This window comes from Asterias amurensis, chromosome 4 (assembly GCF_032118995.1).
Source record: "Asterias amurensis chromosome 4, ASM3211899v1".
Lineage (NCBI taxonomy): Eukaryota > Metazoa > Echinodermata > Asteroidea > Forcipulatida > Asteriidae > Asterias > Asterias amurensis.
In genome coordinates, this window is record NC_092651.1 from 3,892,687 (window position 1) to 3,910,700 (window position 18,014).

The 18,014-nt window shown below is 37.2% G+C and overlaps 1 protein-coding gene across 1 annotated transcript in view; it reads right to left on the reverse strand.

Moving 5' to 3' along the window:
* Positions 1-11,196: 11,196 nt before the first annotated feature.
* Positions 11,197-18,014, reverse strand: part of LOC139935896 (uncharacterized) — a 76,932-nt gene continuing 70,114 nt past the window's right edge. The window contains exon 11 of the mRNA XM_071930515.1: positions 11,197-11,445. The gene's annotated coding sequence lies outside the window, so the exon portion shown is untranslated. The remainder of the gene's footprint in view (positions 11,446-18,014) is intronic.

Consider the following 18,014-nt stretch of genomic DNA (forward strand, 5'->3'; position numbering starts at 1 on the left):
CTGAAGTTTAATATTTGAGTAATTACCAACTGTCCAGACCCTTTAAGGGTAACAGAGTAACAAATAAAAATGTGCTGGTGGTGAAATCGAACACTATCCATTTGTCTTATTGCTCTATTTATGTTACAAATTTGAGCCGTTTGGGGCACGTTCATTCCACGCACGTCGCTTCAATTTCTAGATAAAAGGCGATATGTCCAATCAAATAGAGCACAAACCCACTGAGCTGTTGTTGGATGTCAGTAAGAACATATCCTCTAGGCTGTTAATATACGGTGAGAACTTTACTAAAGACATTTATAAAGACATTTAAGTATACTAATAAAAACCACCATAGGCAGAATGTTTTTAGAGACCACATAAACGGAGGAATGTCTTAGACCCTCCTTCTATAAATGCCAACACTCAATCTGTCTGTATGACGCTACAACACAACTGCCTCTGAAGAATTGGTCTTTTCTTACAACTTACATTACAGAAAAAGCACTGGGTTAAACGAATCGTGATTTTGTCACGTTATTTTCGTGGGGCCGAAAAGTGTCAAAGCCATGCCTGTTTTTGGAAGTCAAGAATGCACGTTCATGCGGGGCACGGTAAATTATTTCTGATGGCGCCTGAATCAAAAATGCCCTAATGAAAAATGAAAACCAGCGAATCGTTGGGAGAGTAATAATCTATGGGAATGGTGTCCGATTTCGTCCAAGAATGTTGTGGGATTTACTATTAGAGGTTGATTTTGAGGTGATATAGGTTGTCGAGGCCAAACGGCACGCGCGAAACAGGGAGGGTTTGGTGGGCCCGCCAGGCTCGTGGCACGGCGTCCCAAGTGACTCGAACAACCCTCACTCACTCGGCTTCCGTGGACTTCTCGTCTTTTCCATGGGCCACTCGGGTAAAATATTCATCGTCGTCATTACAGAATAATACACAGCCAGAAAAAAAAACACTTTCAGCGAAATACAGCCAACACTAAATTTGTAATGGAAGACCATACCACTATGCTTTTAGCAACACCCTCCCCCAAGAAACCCCGCCCAAGAATGTTTTTGACTATTTAAAGGCAGTGGACACTATAGTTAATTACTCAAAATAATTATTAGCATAAAACCTTTCTTGATTACGAGTAATGGGGGAGAGGATGATGGTATGAAACATTGTGAGAAACGGCTCCCTCTGAAGTGCCATAGTTTTCTAGAACGAAGTAATTTTCCACGAATTTGATTTCGAGACCTCAGATTTAGAACTTGAGGTTTCGAAATCAACCATCTAAAGACACACAACTTCGTGTGACAAAGTGTTTTTTCTTTCATACTTATCTCGCAACTAATTGAGCTCAAATTTTCAGATGTTGGATATTTTATGCATATGTTGAGATACACCAAGTGAGAAGACTGGTTTTTGACAATCACCAATAGTGTCCAGAGTCTTTAAAATAATGTTTTTAGCAATTATTGTGTAACTGTAATTTTCAACTTTTCTATGAAAAATATGTTTAGGTATACATAGTTGTATCTGTTTGTTTGTAATGATACCTGTTAGTGGCAGTTATCCGCTGTTGGTTATCAATACTAAATAAATAAGAAATAAAACCACGCACGAAAAAATAAGTAGTACAAAGGTAGCAGTTTGAAAACCTTACACACAAAATAAAGAGACGTATAACCTCAGAGTAAGAACTGATAGAATTCTTCGTTCATTTGTCAATCGAACGGTTAGCATGTAAAATAAGGCTCCACTTTATAATCGCATTTTAAGCGTCTATAACGTATACTTCCAGACAGTTTGGAAACATAGCCACTATTAGCAAACTGCAATCCATAGCGCTAGAATCAATAAAAGTTCCACTTATTGGAAGCTTGTCTGCTGTAGAATGTTTAAAGGTACTGGACACTATTGGTAATTATTGTCAAAGACCAGTCTTCTCACTTGGTGTATCTCAACAAATAATACATAAAATAACAAACCTGTGAAAATTTGAGCTCAATTGGTCGTCGAAGTTGCGAGATGTGAGTGAAATAAAAAACACCCTTGTCATACGCGAAGTTGTGTGCTTTCAGATGCTTGATTTCGAGACCTCAAATTCTAAACTTGAGGTCTCGAAATCAAATTCGTTACTCGTTACCAAGTGAGGTTTTATGCTGATAATTATTTTGAGTAATTACCAATAGTGTCCACTGCCTGTAAAGGCACTGGACACCTTTGGTAATTGTCAAAGACCAGTATTCTCACTTGGTGTATCCCAACATGTGCATAGAATAACAACCTGTTAAGATTTGGGCTCAATTGGTCATCGAAGTTGCAAGAGTAAAAAACGAAGTATAAAACACCCTTGTTGTACGGATATGTGCGCTTTTCGATGCCTATAATAAAAGGCTTCAGGGCTTGAAGTCTCTCTCAGATTTAAATAATGTACGTGAGTGACAAATTACCTCTTTCTAAAAAACTACGTTACTTCTCACAAGTTGTATACTATCAACAGCCCTACGTTGCTCATTACCAGGTTTTGAACGTTGTTAATTACTTTGATTACAAGTAATTACCAAAAAGATCTAGTACCTCTAAATAGTGTGAACCTGAACATTCAATGGCCTTTCTGGCAGGCAAGACATGATCAGTCAAATGGTAATTGTTGTGTCAACATTTTTACATCCACGTATAAATTGAAGAACGTTAAAACAACAGCTGTACAAGTTTGAGACGTGCCTCATATGAAAAGATGATACAAAAACAGACAGTGCTTGATCCCCCATAAAATAAAACCCTTCCATTCTCAAGTGTGTACAAATTGCGCACGCAGGAGGTCCAGGGGTGGATTTCACAAAGAGTTAGGACTAGTCTTATCTCGAGTTAGGACAAGTTACTCGTCCTAACTTAGGACTATCCATGCAATTTGTATATCTCCTAGGACTAGTCCTAAGTTCGTACTGGTCCAAACTCTTTGTGAAATCGACCCCAGGGCCTTCTGTTAACAAGCGACGTCACATGTTACATGTTCTATAGATCGAGCGTTCTAAGCAAACCATAGCAGTACAGGAACACCCGTCGTTATATCAGTATACGCTTAATCGTAAGCGATATAGCGTTCAAATAACAAATTACAACTGACCGAGTTGCACAAAGGCGCCATCTATGCGTATTCCATATGGATGATCTATCTATATAATACCATGCATTCTGTGCAACCACCAGCTCATAATAATCTTAATAGCATATGATATATCATCTAATAATACTCAAGCATAATTGTGTCATGTGTCATGCATGATGGCATGCAAAAACATTCCCCTAATGAGATTTTAAGTTGCACATACCTGTAGACTGCAAGGCTGTTTTTTAAAGTTTTTTTTATTACTCTCCATGCAATATTTCAGGATGAGCAGTTATCAATGAGAGATCGGAAAACTGTCAAGGCTGTCAGCTAAGTATACAGAAACCAACTTAAAGTTCAAAAGTGTAATTAATCACTGTGACAGCACAACAGGCTTAGATGAGGTTTTCTTTTTTATAGGCGCCTGGAGGTTCTGTCTTAAGGGGTTTGGTTTCAAGCAAGAAACTGTGCACCAGGCTTGATACCGGCAACGAAGGCAATTGCATTTTTTTTTTTTTTGGGGGGGGGGGGGGTGGGGGTATGTTGTTCAGGTCGCTCTGGTCGTGTTTAGCCTTTACTTCCCATGGTTTAAATATCATATGGTTATGTAATTTTCCCGGGTAAAATTTTTATTTTGTTCTCCAGAGTGAATTTCCAGACTTGACTATCTTCTTTTACACACGAATATCTCATTATTAAACAGTGTATACTTTGTGTACATGGGGCTAATGGGTATACAAACACGGTATGCAGACAGAAATGAAGAGGCGTGTATAGGTTCCCATGAATTTCGACACTGATGGTTTTTCAGTGCAGTCAGTGGTGGGTAGCCATCCCGTGGGTAGGGTGGGGGTTAATTACCATGTAAATGTGGTAATCAAATTTGCTACCGTTATGGACTTATGCACGCAGTGGCCATTTTACCAGGTTTATTTACTTCACTAAGACCTGCCGCTTTTCATGATCGTGGGACCAAAGGGTGTGTGGCGACTTATGGCATATGAATTAAATATTTGCATTTTGCATTTGTCATGAAACAAAATGTCTTTGTCAAATGGTTACTTTACATACTACATACGACCGTAATGAATAGATAACTCACCACACAACAACAATAGAAAAACAATGGCGTATGAATTAAATATTTGCATTTTGCATTTGTCATGAAACAAAATGTCTTTGTCAAATGGTTACTTTACATTCGACATACGACCGTAATGAATAGATAACTCACCACACAACAACAATAGACAAACAATGGCGTATGAATTAAATATTTGCATTTTGCATTTGTCATGAAACAAAATGTCTTTGTCAAATGGTTACTTTACATTCAAACTCACCACACAACAACACTACAAAAACAATGCCATATGAATTAAACATTTACATTGTCAGGGAATGAAAGATAGAAATTGCTTTTGCCAAATGGTTACTTCTTGACATTCATAAACCGCACGACAAAAGTATAGGAAACAATGGCTTGGTAATCTTTAAAGGCACAAATCAGCTTGCCCTTCAGTTCAAACATTGGTTTCAATGTTGATCAAAGAAGAAAACAGTATGGCAGTTTTCAAAGTCAAGAGATACAAAAACGACAGAATTGTGTATTTCCACTTCACTGTTTTTAAAGTACAGTAACCTGTTCATGTTTGTTGAGTGGTCATTACCTTCGAGAAAGACTCTGCTAGGGTCCAAACAAAGGCCGGATACGTCACGGTGGCAACAAAGGCGATTGTCTCCATGCCCCGCCTTGATGCCCTGGAAATGCTATAGTAGGGTGTCCTTTACCAACAAGAAAAACCTTGGTGCCCGTGCCCTTTCAAAAACAAACGAAGCCCAGGCCTGTAAAGTCATACAATGAGTTATTTCATGTAATTTAATAAACAAATGTGAAGGTGGACAAATCTGCGCCCAGGAACAAAATACAAAAGTGACTGCAGAACACTGGAAACTCGATACTAAAGCAGCGGAACAGCAGCTCTAGCCACACAAAACACCAGTTCGGTATTCGATTCTTGAGTCAACATCTCGTACGGGCAAAACATTTCTCCGTAACTCGCCACCGGACTATCCACTGTCTTCCACCTCCTCCCATTTCTTTACAAACTTATTCCTGCCTCGAGCTCTTTTTATAAGATCAAATCATTGAGGTTTGTCAATAACTTCTATTTACAGTTAATAAATTCTGGTGACTGCATATTTTACTTGGTGGAGAAAGTTGCTATTACATATGAAGTGTATGAAGTGTGTCGCGCGCTGTGGTTCAAGCTGAGCTTAAAGACACTGGTAATTGTCAAAGACCAGTCTTCTCACTTTGTGTATCCCAACATAAGCATAAAATAACAAACCTGTGAAAATTTGAGCTCAATTGGTCATCAAAGTTCTGAGAAAATGATGAAAGAAAAAACACTCTTGTTGGACGAATTTGTGTCTTTAAGACAGGAATAAAAGACTTCTGGCTAGAAAGTCTTTAAATATTTTAGTGAGAAATTACCTCTTTCTCAAAATCTATGCTAGTTTCTCACAATGTTTTATACTATCAACAGCTCCCCAATGCTCGTTACCAAGTCAGTTTTCAAGTTTACATTTGTTTTGAGTAATTACCAGACGTGTACCTTCCTTTGTAGGACATCATTGGTAAAAACTAAAGATAACTGTTAACATAAAAACGTATTTGATAACGAGCAACGGGGAGCTGATGACAGTAGAAAACTTAGTGAGAAACGGCTCCCTCTGAAGTAACATATAGTTTCTGAGAAGAGGTAATTTTTCACTCAAATATTTAAAATAAGGCACACAAAGTAATACAACAATGGTGTATTTTCTTTATTATTTTCTTGCAGCTTTGATGACCAATCGAATTGTTATTTTATGCATATGTTGGGATACACCAAGTGAGAATACTGGTCTTTGACAATTTACCAGAAGGGTCCAGCAGCCGATTTCACGAAACGCTATGATTATTCCAAGAGTGCGTTTTGGCGACCCAAACAAAAAAATGTTTCTGACGTCATAACCAATACGGTAACCGAGCTCATAACTCGGTTATCGTTCAGTCTGAACAGCAGAACCAACGACCAACAACCGAAACAGTTGTTGGTTGGGGTCACCGAAACAGTTGTTGGTTGGGGTCGCCAAAACGCACTCCTATCTCGAGTTAGGACGAGAAGGATGGGCTCAAGCACCATAACGTCTATATATGGTTACTGAACTTAAATAAGTCCCAAGATTAATCCTAAATTAGAAAGAGTTTGGTGAAATCATAAGGAAGAGACTCTATGGTGAAATCGACGACAGTGCCTTTAAGTTGCTATTACAAAGTGGGCACCCACGCTGCTGTTCAAGCTGAGCACAGTTTGAATAAGACGAACCATTCCCTTCAAATTAAATAAAACCGGTGTCATTTGCGTCAAATTAAATCTAATACAATTTATCTGCTATTTAGCCTATTTCTTTCTTTAAGTTGCGCCGACTTCACCCAGCATGGGACAACAATTATGTGAGTGGCAGATGCCAGATTTAAATATTACACGAGTGCTTCTTTCACGGTTCAAAACAAAAAAGTACAATTAATTCAATTCCATTCCCTGCGTGTTGGGGCGCGAAAGTCATTTTGACAACTCGGAAGCCTCAGCACGGTCCAATAGCAGGGGACGATTTTGTCCAGCAACTTTAAAAAGCAACACATTTTAACTGAACTTGTGTTGGTGTAATTTGAATGCCAATGTTGACAAGCAAATCGTGATTTTTTCGTACCAACTGATGATATATTTTGTGTAGCTTTTTGCTCTACTATACAAGGGAATTTATTCGCTGAATAGGCTCTTGCAACAATGGAGACAATGATTCTTAACAATCAGTTACTTTTTCAAAACTTGTGCAAAACACTGAACAGAACATCACGCCATGCTTTTTGGGTCTGTCTGAATAAGTAACTGAAGTTTCACAGGTTGGTGTTATGGTGTGTTTAATAACCGGATGATGTTAAAGGCAGTGGACACTATTGGTAATTACTCAAAATAATTATCAGCAAAAAACCTCACTTGGTAATGAGTAATGGGGAGAGGTTGAGAGTATAAAACATTGTGAGAAACAGTACTGAAGTGACGTGGATTTCTAGAAAGAAGTAATGCTCCATGAATTTGATTTCGAGACCTCAAGTTTAGAATTTGAGGCCTCGAAATCAAGCATCCGAAAGCACAAAACTACAAGGGTGTTTTTTTCTTCTTTCATAGTTATCTCGCAACTCCGACGACCAATTGAGCTCAAATTTTCACAGGTTTGTTATTTTGTGCATATGCCTAGTTGAGATACACCAAGTGAAAAGACTGGTCTTGGACAATTACCAATAGTGTCTTTAATGGCCAATAAAAACTACTACAAGGCCAATGAAACTACAAGTTCAACCAACGTATATTACAAGGACAAAGCTCCAACGCCTGTTATAGACATTTACAAACAGACCAAAGTGGTAACAACCTTATTAAAACAAAGTACATCTTACCCTATTGCATGGGTGCGTACGTAATGAGCTGAATGTTGAATTAGTAATGCGGCTATTGATATCACACACGCGGCCGGCATAGTCCCTTACGTGAAACCATGGCTGAACTTTACAATTAACCACCCTAATAAGTACTTCTCCTCATTTTCTTTACACTAACGACCACCTCTCCGCAAACAATGTTTAGAACAAAATCAAGGTCATTGTACGTGAACTCACTAATAATTGTTCCAACAGACCACACCAAAAGGTCTGTATATAGTAAACCTTTCCGCTATACAAATAATTGATTGTCCATGTATGAACTAGTCCGTACGTCAGGTATGATATAATTGCTATTGTTAAAGGCAGTGGACACTATTGGTAATTACTCAAAATAATTATTATCATAAAACCTTACTTGGTAATGAGTAATGGGGAGAGGTTGATAGTAAAAAAAAAAAAACATTGTAAGAAACAGCTCCTATCTGAAGTGACGTAGTTTTCGAGAAAGAAGTAATTTTCCATGAATTTGATTTATAGAGACCTCAAGTTTAGAATTCTGAAAGTACACAACTTCATGTGACCATGGTGTGACAAGGGTGTTTTTTTTCTTTCATTAATACCTCGTTGAACTTCTACGACCAATAGAGCTCAAATTTTCACATGTTTGTTATTTTATGCATATGTTGAGCTACACAAACTGTGAAGATTAGTTTTCGACAATTACCAATCTACAACGGATATTAATGATGCATTTAAAAGGATCTGTTTTTGTTTAAACAAACTCTGTCGGCAAACGATAATTAAATAAAGTATTAAAAATATTAGCAGCATGCATTAGCTCAAAAGGACAGCCATGGAAAATCTTCCACCATGGAAACAACCGGGAACAATCTTTGTGATGCAAGACGTGTACATTAAATCGGCCTTTCCCCAAACCATACAAAGGTTTTGCCCAAAGTGTGCAGACTGTGGGAATTTTGTCGTGCCAAGATTAGAAGTAACTTGGTTGTTTTATATTGATCAACTTTCAAACTGAACTACTACTTTGTAACTAGTGTAAAGTTTTGTGTATATTCATAACGAATCTACAGTAAAGTGTAGATTCATAAAGAATCTACAGTAAAGTGTAGATTCATAACGAATCTACAGTAAAGTGTAGATTCATAACGAATCTACAGTAAAGTATAGATTCATAACGAATCTACAGTTAAGTGTAGATTCATAACGAATCTACAGTTATGTGTAGATTCATAACAAATCTACAGTTATGCGTAGATTCATAACGAATCTACAGTTAAGTGTAGATTCATAACGAATATACAGTTAAGTGTAGATTTGTTATGAATCTAAAGTTATGTGTAGATTCGTCTACTCATCTGTAGATTCGTAACAACTCCAAAGTTATGTGTAGGTTCATAACGAATCTACAGTCGAAAAAATGTTTAAATAAAGAACAACGATCAAACACTTTTCAGTCAGAGTCAGAAAAACCAGTGTAAAATTCAGCAGAGGACATATATTGTATTTTGAGCCGATTTAGATTTTGTTTTATAGTAGCGTCAACAGTCAACTCACTTTTAGAATTCCAATCTCAAACCTGACTATTTGCAATTTCTGTGTTCGATTTGATCATGGCTGGATCGCCACTGGAGGAGCTACGTGTTATTCTGGCGTCTACTTCATAAAATTGGCAGAGCATTGAGGGAGACCACTTTGCGTAAATTACCAATAAAAGAGGTCACAGAATGGATCCCTGTGGAACGCTAGAGCTGAGAGAGTGAGCGATCAGAGTAGCATTTTTATTAAAGGCAAACATTAATAAACTTCTGTCTGTACGACTATCTTTACATTTACTCATCTAGATTCAAATCAAATTAAATGTCGAGGGGATGTATAAAGGTTATAACATTGTGTGAATGTTTGTTTGGTGATTTTGATTTCTTGACCCAATCAAATCAAATCAAATCAAATCGAATCAAATCAAATCAAATCGAATCGAACCGAACCGAATCAAATCAAATCAAATCGAATTGAATCGAATCGAATCGAACCGAACCGAATCGAATCGAACCGAACCGAATCGAATCAAATCAAATCAAATCAAATCAAATCAAATGTTGATGTGATTTGTATACAATGTAATCGTTAACAAAGTTTGAATGCCTATTAGATGATTCAGATTTTTGGACCAAACTAATATCAATCTTGGACTAAAATCTGCAGATTTGCTGGACGTTTGGCTTTTAGTTATACAACAAAATATAACAATTAAAATTTACAAGGCGCTATTCCATCAAGATCATAGAGCATATTGAAAGCCGATAACATGCAAAAAGGTGAGTCTTTAGAACTTTACGAAATGAAGATATAGTAATAACATTAGTGGCAGTGTAGGAAAATTGTTCCAAATCATTGGCCCAGCTACACTGAAAGCTTTTCGGGGAACATTCAAGCGAGTGACGTCAAAGTGTGGACGGAAGAAATCGTGGAGAAGAAAATCATAAGACATTTCTGCTGTGTGAGACATTTGCAGATTTCCAACGAAAGTTCAACAACATAAACAACCAACCCAACCAGACAACCATAACAAACGAATCAGAGAAACTTAAAACATAAGTATATTATTTTAAAGTATAGTTTAAAGCATGTTTTCCCTAATTCTCTTTCTCATCAGCCGTCGTGCTGATATTTGTATCATGCTGATATTTGTATCATCTTGAAATAAATAACAACTGCTGATTTGCTGCGACGCGTCGCGACGTTTTGCATTAAGTAACATACAGAGAAAACCACAAGACATTAACTGAAATATTTGCAGATTTTTCACCAGAAAGTTCAACAACATACCACCAACCAATCAGACAACCATCACAAACGAATCAGAGAAACTTAAAATGTAATTATATTTAAAGTATGTTTTCCCCAATTCTCATTTTTTAAGACATGGACCATAAATCAAAACAGCCGTTGATTGCTAAAATTTGTACCTTATACAAATAAACCATCTTGAAATAAATAAAGCTCACTCAAATGGAACTCACTACATGCTTCTGCCGTCGTAGCCCAATCAGCCGTCTTTCAAAAGTTCATAAAATTATGATGAGCATGCCCTCTGCTCACAATTTATGAACTGAAGCTGTAGTGTATTACTACAAGCTTCTAGTTCGCTTGAGTAAGATCAATAAAAATACATAAAAGGCAGTAGACACTATTGGTAATTACTCAAAATACTTATTAGCATAAAACCTCACTTGGTAACAAGTATATGGGTAGAGGTTGGTAGTATAAAACATTGTGAGAAACGGCTCCATCTGAAGTGGAGTAGTTTTTGAGAATGAAGTAATTTTCCATGAATTTGATTTTGAGACCTCGGATTTAGAATTTGAGATCTCGAAATCAAGCATCAGAAGGCACACAACTTCAGGTGACAAGGGTGTTTCTTCTTTCATCATTATCTCGCAACTTCGACGACCGATTGAGCTCAAATCTTCACAGGTTTGTTATTTTATGCATATGTTGAGATACACCAAGTGAGAAGACTGGTCTTTGACAATTACCAATAGTGTCCAGTGTCTTTAAAAATAGAATGAAAAATTCGAATGGAACTCACCGATTATAGAGTAAGGGAGTTTTCAAGTATCTGTTTTAACCTCGTATCCACGTTCCTCAGTACAAGTCAGAAAAGCATCCATCCATCCATAGAGTAACCTCCTTTGAGCTGTGTTTACTTTCTCGAATCCAGTGGTAGGAACTTCCTGTGGTTTGTGGTTTACACAGCTACAGAGCATTGGGGGATAGACCTCATACTGCGTAGACTGATGAAGTTGAACTGACCAGGGTTGCACCGTTGGCTACTGGTGAATACCTACAGATTGAAATAGTATGGTGAATGGATTAATCTAACACGACAGGTTAAATTCCCAGAGCTTGGCTCGGCCCCTGTCACGGCTCTTTACATTATACTATTATATTATACACGGTGAGTTTGATACTTGATGACGACATGCCATCATACTGGGGCCAGGCCATATACTGGGGCGGTATAGCCAATTAATAGCGACATCACCGTATGGTCACTAATCTAAATGAATCCAACAACATGAAATTTAAAAAAATCAATTTCAATTTTACCAAATGGCCTATTAAAGGCGCTGCACATTAATGGTTACAACTCAAAATAATGGCTAGCATAAAAACATAATGCCTTAGGAACTAGAAAGTTTGCTGACTGTTCTCCGAGTCAGAACAATGCATTGTAATCAGTGAGTATCGTAAAATTGTTTAAAGGCATTGGCCACTATTGGTAATTACTCAAACTAATTGTTAGCATAAAACCTTATAACTTGTATTGGTAATGGGCAAAAGTGAGCTGTTAGTAGTATAAACATTGTGAGAAACGGCTCCCTATGAAGTAACATAGTTTTTTGAGAAATAGGTAATTTCTCACTGAAATAATAAAAAACTTCAGGCCTGAAGCCTTTTATAAAGGCATCTGAAAGCACACAAGTTTGTTCAACAAGGGTGTTTTCTTTCATTCTCTTGCAACTTCGACAACCAAATTTTCACAGAAATTAAGTAACTCTCTAAGACCCAGCAAGTAAAATACCTCTAGGTGAACCAGCAACAGGTCTGTAAAGAAGTCTCTATTTTGAAATACAAAAATGTTCAACCTAAAGTTGGTTCCCTAATTCAAATTCAATACCTAAGTTCCAAGATAATGCGCATGAAGGGAAGGCCTGTGTTTGGTGCCAGTTACTTGTTCGTGCGTAAACGTACAGCAACGCGGAACTTTGAATTGGTAGGTTTTTATGCGCTTACAGGTAGCCTACAACTGAAAATTAGTTCCCTATTCCAAATTCAATACCTTCCCTTTCCAGTTCATAGAGGCTTGCCTGTGTATTGGGAATGGTAGGCATAAAGTGAACTGTGGGTGCTGGTTACTTGTTCGTGCATAAAGGTACAGCAACATTGAACTTCGAATTGAGTACAGGTGTTTATGCGTTTAGCTACAGACACCTTTAAAGGAACACGTTGCCTTGGATCGGATGAGTTGGTCAAAACAAAAGCGTTTGAAACCGTTTTTTTATAAAATGCATATGGTTGGAAAGATGTTTTATAAGTAGAATACAATGATCCACACAAGTTTGCCTCGAAATTGCGTGGTTTTCCTTCTACTGTGCGAACTAACATGGTCGGCCATTTATGGGAGTCAAAATGTTGACCCCCATAAATGGCCGACGTGTTAGTCGACGAGGTAAAAGGAAAACCACGCAATTTCGAGGCATGTTTGTGTGGATCATTGTATTCTACTTTTACAACATCTTTCTACCCATATGCATTTTATAAAAAACGGTTACAAACACTTTTCAAAGACCAACTCGACCGATTCAAGGCAACGTGTTCCTTTAACTGGACGTTAGCTCCCTATTCAAAACTAAATATATACCTCCCCTTTCATGGAGGCATGCTCGTGAACTTGGAATGGACGGCAAAAAGTTGGTGCTGGTTACTTGTTCGTGTGGTAAAGATACAGCAACATTGAACTTTCAAATAAATTGGGTACAGCTGTTTATGTGTTTAGCTACAGATACCTTTAACTGGACGTTAGTTCCCTATTCAAAACTTAATGTATACCTTCCCATTCCAGTTCATGTAGGCAGATGCCCATGGACTTGGAATGGACGGCATATGGGTGCCAGTTACTTGTTCGCCCACGTAAATGTACAGCCACATTGAACTTTCAAATGAATTGGGTATAGGTGTTTATGCGTTAAGCTATAGATATCTTTAACTGGACGTTAGTTCCCTATTCAAAACTCAATATATACCTCCCCATTCCAGTTCATGGAGGCATGCCCGTGGACTTGGAATGAACGGCATATGGGTGCCAGTTACTTGTTCGCCCACTTAAAGGTACAACTACATTGAACTTTCAAATGAATTGAGTACAGGTGTTTATACGTTTAGCTACAGATACCTTTAACTGGCCGTTAGTTCCCTATTCAAAACTCAATATATACCTCCCCATTCCAGTTCATGGAGGCATGCTCGTGGACTAGGAATGGACGGCATATGGGTGCCAGTTACTTGTTCGCCCACTTAAAGGTACAACTACATTGAACTTTCAAATGAATTGGGTAAAGGTGTTTATGCGTTTAGCTATAGATACCTTTAACTGGACGTTAGTTCCCTATTCAAAACTCAATATATACCTCCCCATTCCAGTTCATGGAGGCAATTGCCCGTGGACTTGGAATGGAAGTTACTTGTTCGCCCACGTAAAGGTACAACCACATTGGGTATACATTTGTAGGTGTTTATGCGTTTAGCTTCATATACCTTGAACTTGAAGCTTGTTACATTTTAAAAAGTTACGTTAATTCTTTTTTCAAGGAAGCACACAGAGGAAATTCTCCTGATGTTCACTTTCCTTTCGAATGAGAGAAGTACACCTGGTAAATTCATACATCATATTAACTAAGCTAAACTGATATGAAAGTTTCACTTTACTCAATTATAGACCATCCAATATTGGTGCGGTTATCATTTATCATTTAAGTCAATCTAAAACTGAGTCTTTTTAGGAATAAACGGTTATGGAAAGCTTACTGATGGAAAATCAGTGCTAGTTGATGTCAGCCGGCTCGCGCTGCAGAATGTTATATAATTAGAAACTGCAAATGAAAGCTTACTGATGGAAAATCAGTGTTAGTTGATGTCAGCCGGCTCGCGCTGCAGAATGTTATATATTAGAAACAGCAAATGAAAGATTACTGATGGAAAATCAGTGTTAGTTGATGTCAGCCGGCTCGCGCTGCAGAATGTTATATATTAGAAACTGCCAATGAAAGCTTACTGATGGAAAATCAGTGTTAGTTGATGTCAGCCGGCTCGCACTGCAGAATGTTATATATTAGAAACTGCAAATGAAAGATTACTGATGGAAAATCAGTGTTAGTTGATGTCAGCCGGCTCGCGCTGCAGAATGTTATATATTAGAATTGCAAAGTGAGGAGTTGTTTTAAGTTTGAACAACTAATTTCCTCGTGGAAAAATTAAATATAAAATTAGAAACCCTTTGGTAATAATTTTGCTAATGTTGTCATGTTTCTATTCTCATGATAAGAATCAATCCTCTTAAAAGGCTACAACAAAGAGAAAATTGACTAAAACTTAAAAATCAGAAGACATTTTGTATAATTTAGCAGTTAGCAAAAAATGAGTGATCATTTTAGTTTGTGAGGCTCAGCCTCATTCAAGGCTTGTTTATTGACGTGTGCACACAACTCAATTATTTCAGTTATAATCTTAAAGACCATAACTGTGTTTTCTTCTCTGTACTTTAAGTATTAATTCCTTGTGATCGCTGTGATTTGTTTTCATTTTTTCTGATCTAAATGTAACAATGATTTAATGTACGTTAATGTGAAGTGTAAACAATACATTTTTTATCCCCACGGATAAAGATAAATAAATAAATAAATAAATAAATAAATAAATAAATAAATAAATAAATAAATAAATAAATAAATAAATAAATAAATAAATAAATAAATAAATAAATAAATAAATAAATAAATAAATAAATCAATAAATCAATAAATCAATAAATCAATAAATCAATAAACAAATCAATAAATAATCTTGAAGACTAGGCAGTCAGAATGATTTCACTTCTGTCACTCCTTTAAAACATCTTCACTAATATCTCAACTTGACAGGGAAAATTTCTGACACACTAGCGGGCATTCCAGTCGCCTCCCAAGGGGGAATCCGGAGTGGTCGACCCTTCCCCTAAGATCCGGCCCCAACTCCACTCTACTGTCGCGACAGTAGAGTACATGTCGCCCCTCCGGCCAGTTCTTAATCGGACCAGTGGTGCGCACTTAATAGAACACTGAGAACTCTCGTATGATAACCAAACACAAAACCAATTTGCTTTTAAAGGCAGTGGACACTAATGGTAATTACTAGGTTAATTTTTAGTTTAAAAACTTAGTTGGTAACGAACAATGCAGAGCTGTTGATGGTATAAAACATTGTGAGAAACGGCTCCCTCTAAAAGCAAAGGGTAATTTCTCACTCAAATATTAATAGGCTTCAGCTGAACCTTTTTGAGGCATCTGAAAGCACACAAAGTAATGCAACAAGGGTTTTTTTTTTCGTTCATTATTCTCTTGAGACTTTGATGAACAATTGAGTCAAAACCTTAACAGTTTGTTATTTTATGCATACGTTGGGACAATTACCAAACTTGTCCGGTGCCTTTAACGCAGCAGAGTGAAGATGATAGGAATATTATTGATTTGGTCAGATTTTACCATTGTTTAAATATTTTAGGTCCAGTGTGAAAAGAAAAGTCCATACATCTGGAAACCCATCTGGCTATAAAAATGGTGCCCTTCTGTCTATTGTGTGTCGGTCCAGAAATGATGACCCTTGGGCAAATTGTCTGGACATAATTCCATGAAATCAGATTCTGCATTGCTTTAATAACTGAATGAACTGGTAAAGCTTGTTATTGTCAACCACTATTTGATGTCAGCTATAAACAGATGCAAGAGTTATTCAAGCGTCATAATGACGTCACAACTATCTCCACCAGCCATTTGCAGGGTGGCACCACGGAAAAGTATTCCTGCAGACTTAAGTAATTTGAGCTTCATAGTAGCCCCTTTTTAATCATGTCATAAAAACTCTAGTTTTCTATTTAAAGGCAGTGGACACTATTGGTAGTTACTCAAAATAATAGTTGACATAAAACCTTTCTTGCTGACGAGTAATGGGGAGAGGTTGATGGTATAAAACATTGTGAGAAATGGCTCCCTCTGAAGTACCATAGTTTTCGAGAAAGAAGTAATTTTCCACGAATTTGATTTCGAGACCTCAGATTTAGAACTTGAGGTCTCGAAATCAACCATCTAAACGCACACAACTTCATGTGACAAGGGTTTTTTCTTCTTTCATTATTATCTCGCAACTTCGATGACCGATTGAGCTCAAATGTTCACAGGTTTGTTAATTTATGCAGAGATACACCGAGTGAGAAGACTGGTCTCTGACAATTACCAATAGTGTCCAGTGTCTTTAAGTAATTTGAGCTTCATAGTAGCCCCGTTTTTAATCATGTCAGAAAAACTCTAGTTTTCTATTTAAAGAGATAATACAACTAACTTGTAAAATCTCAGCAACTTAGGGGTCATGCTGTAGTGAAAACAATATTTGTTTCTGTTCATGACCGACTAATTTTGATCGCAACCCCCCAATGTTTTAGTTGTTGTTTATTTGGATGTTGGTGTTCGAACGTTGATTTGTTTTGGGGAGGTAAATGTACTTTGCTCGTCTTTGTCAGCGTTTCAGACAACACTATTTGCTACAGGATTCCTTTTTAATAAGTGAGCTGTTGGATCCGTTTATCATTTTTTATTTTCTTCTGCTGAACACGTCACTCTCTATAAAAAGGAATGGGTACGCTTGTGCAATCACATTATCAACAACATTTAAAGTAAACTCCACAATATCACTATCAAACACAAACAATACAGTTCAAGAACCATCTGTAATGTTTTGTATTGACCCATTTCACCTGACGTCATCAGCAGAAAAATCTTGAATGCGCCATACTGGTGGGCAATTTTACTGTGCGTTTTTATATTAACTCTATGCTGCGCGTTATGCAGTAAAGTGTGCATTTTAGGCGATGCGGCGTTAATACACGTAAAACTAACTGCCCACCAACATGGTTAGCATGGCATTGGTCACCGCGTGTGATACGCGTGCAAGGGGTCAGTACCTTAACTTTGAGTTTATATGGTATTAAAGTTAGTTACCCAATTAACCGAACTGTCGATGTCTTCATTTAACTAAAAGCAAACTGTCGATCTGTGATCTAAAATTTGTGGACGTACATACACAAACCATGCACAAACCATCCTTCGACAACTACCACCTGAAAATATGCATTTTTCGCTAATTCCCATTCAACTAAAAACAAATTGTCGATATCCAATCTAAAGTGTATGGATGCATACACAAATCACCCTTCGACAATAACCAACTGAAAACAGAAATTCTCGCAGATTCAACTTAAAATTTCATTTTGAAACTGTCACTGAACATGTCCGTTTCTCCAATCACATACGTCACAGGGCGTAGGATTGCATTCAAATATCCCCAGGCTTTTATTTGCATGTGTTTTGTTTGTCTTGTACTTCCCGTTCAAGTGATTGCATTTTATTCGTTTAAGGAGAAAAAGGAATAGAAATTTGGAGGCCTGAAATTTCATTTTAAAGGGAATATTACAGAATTGTTGTTTTGTTAACAAAACGTAATCCACCATATTATACATAAACTCACAAAAGTTTGAAATCGATCAGCCATCTAGGTGACAAGAAATTCGTAAAAAAACCATAACACAATTTGCATGATATCGAT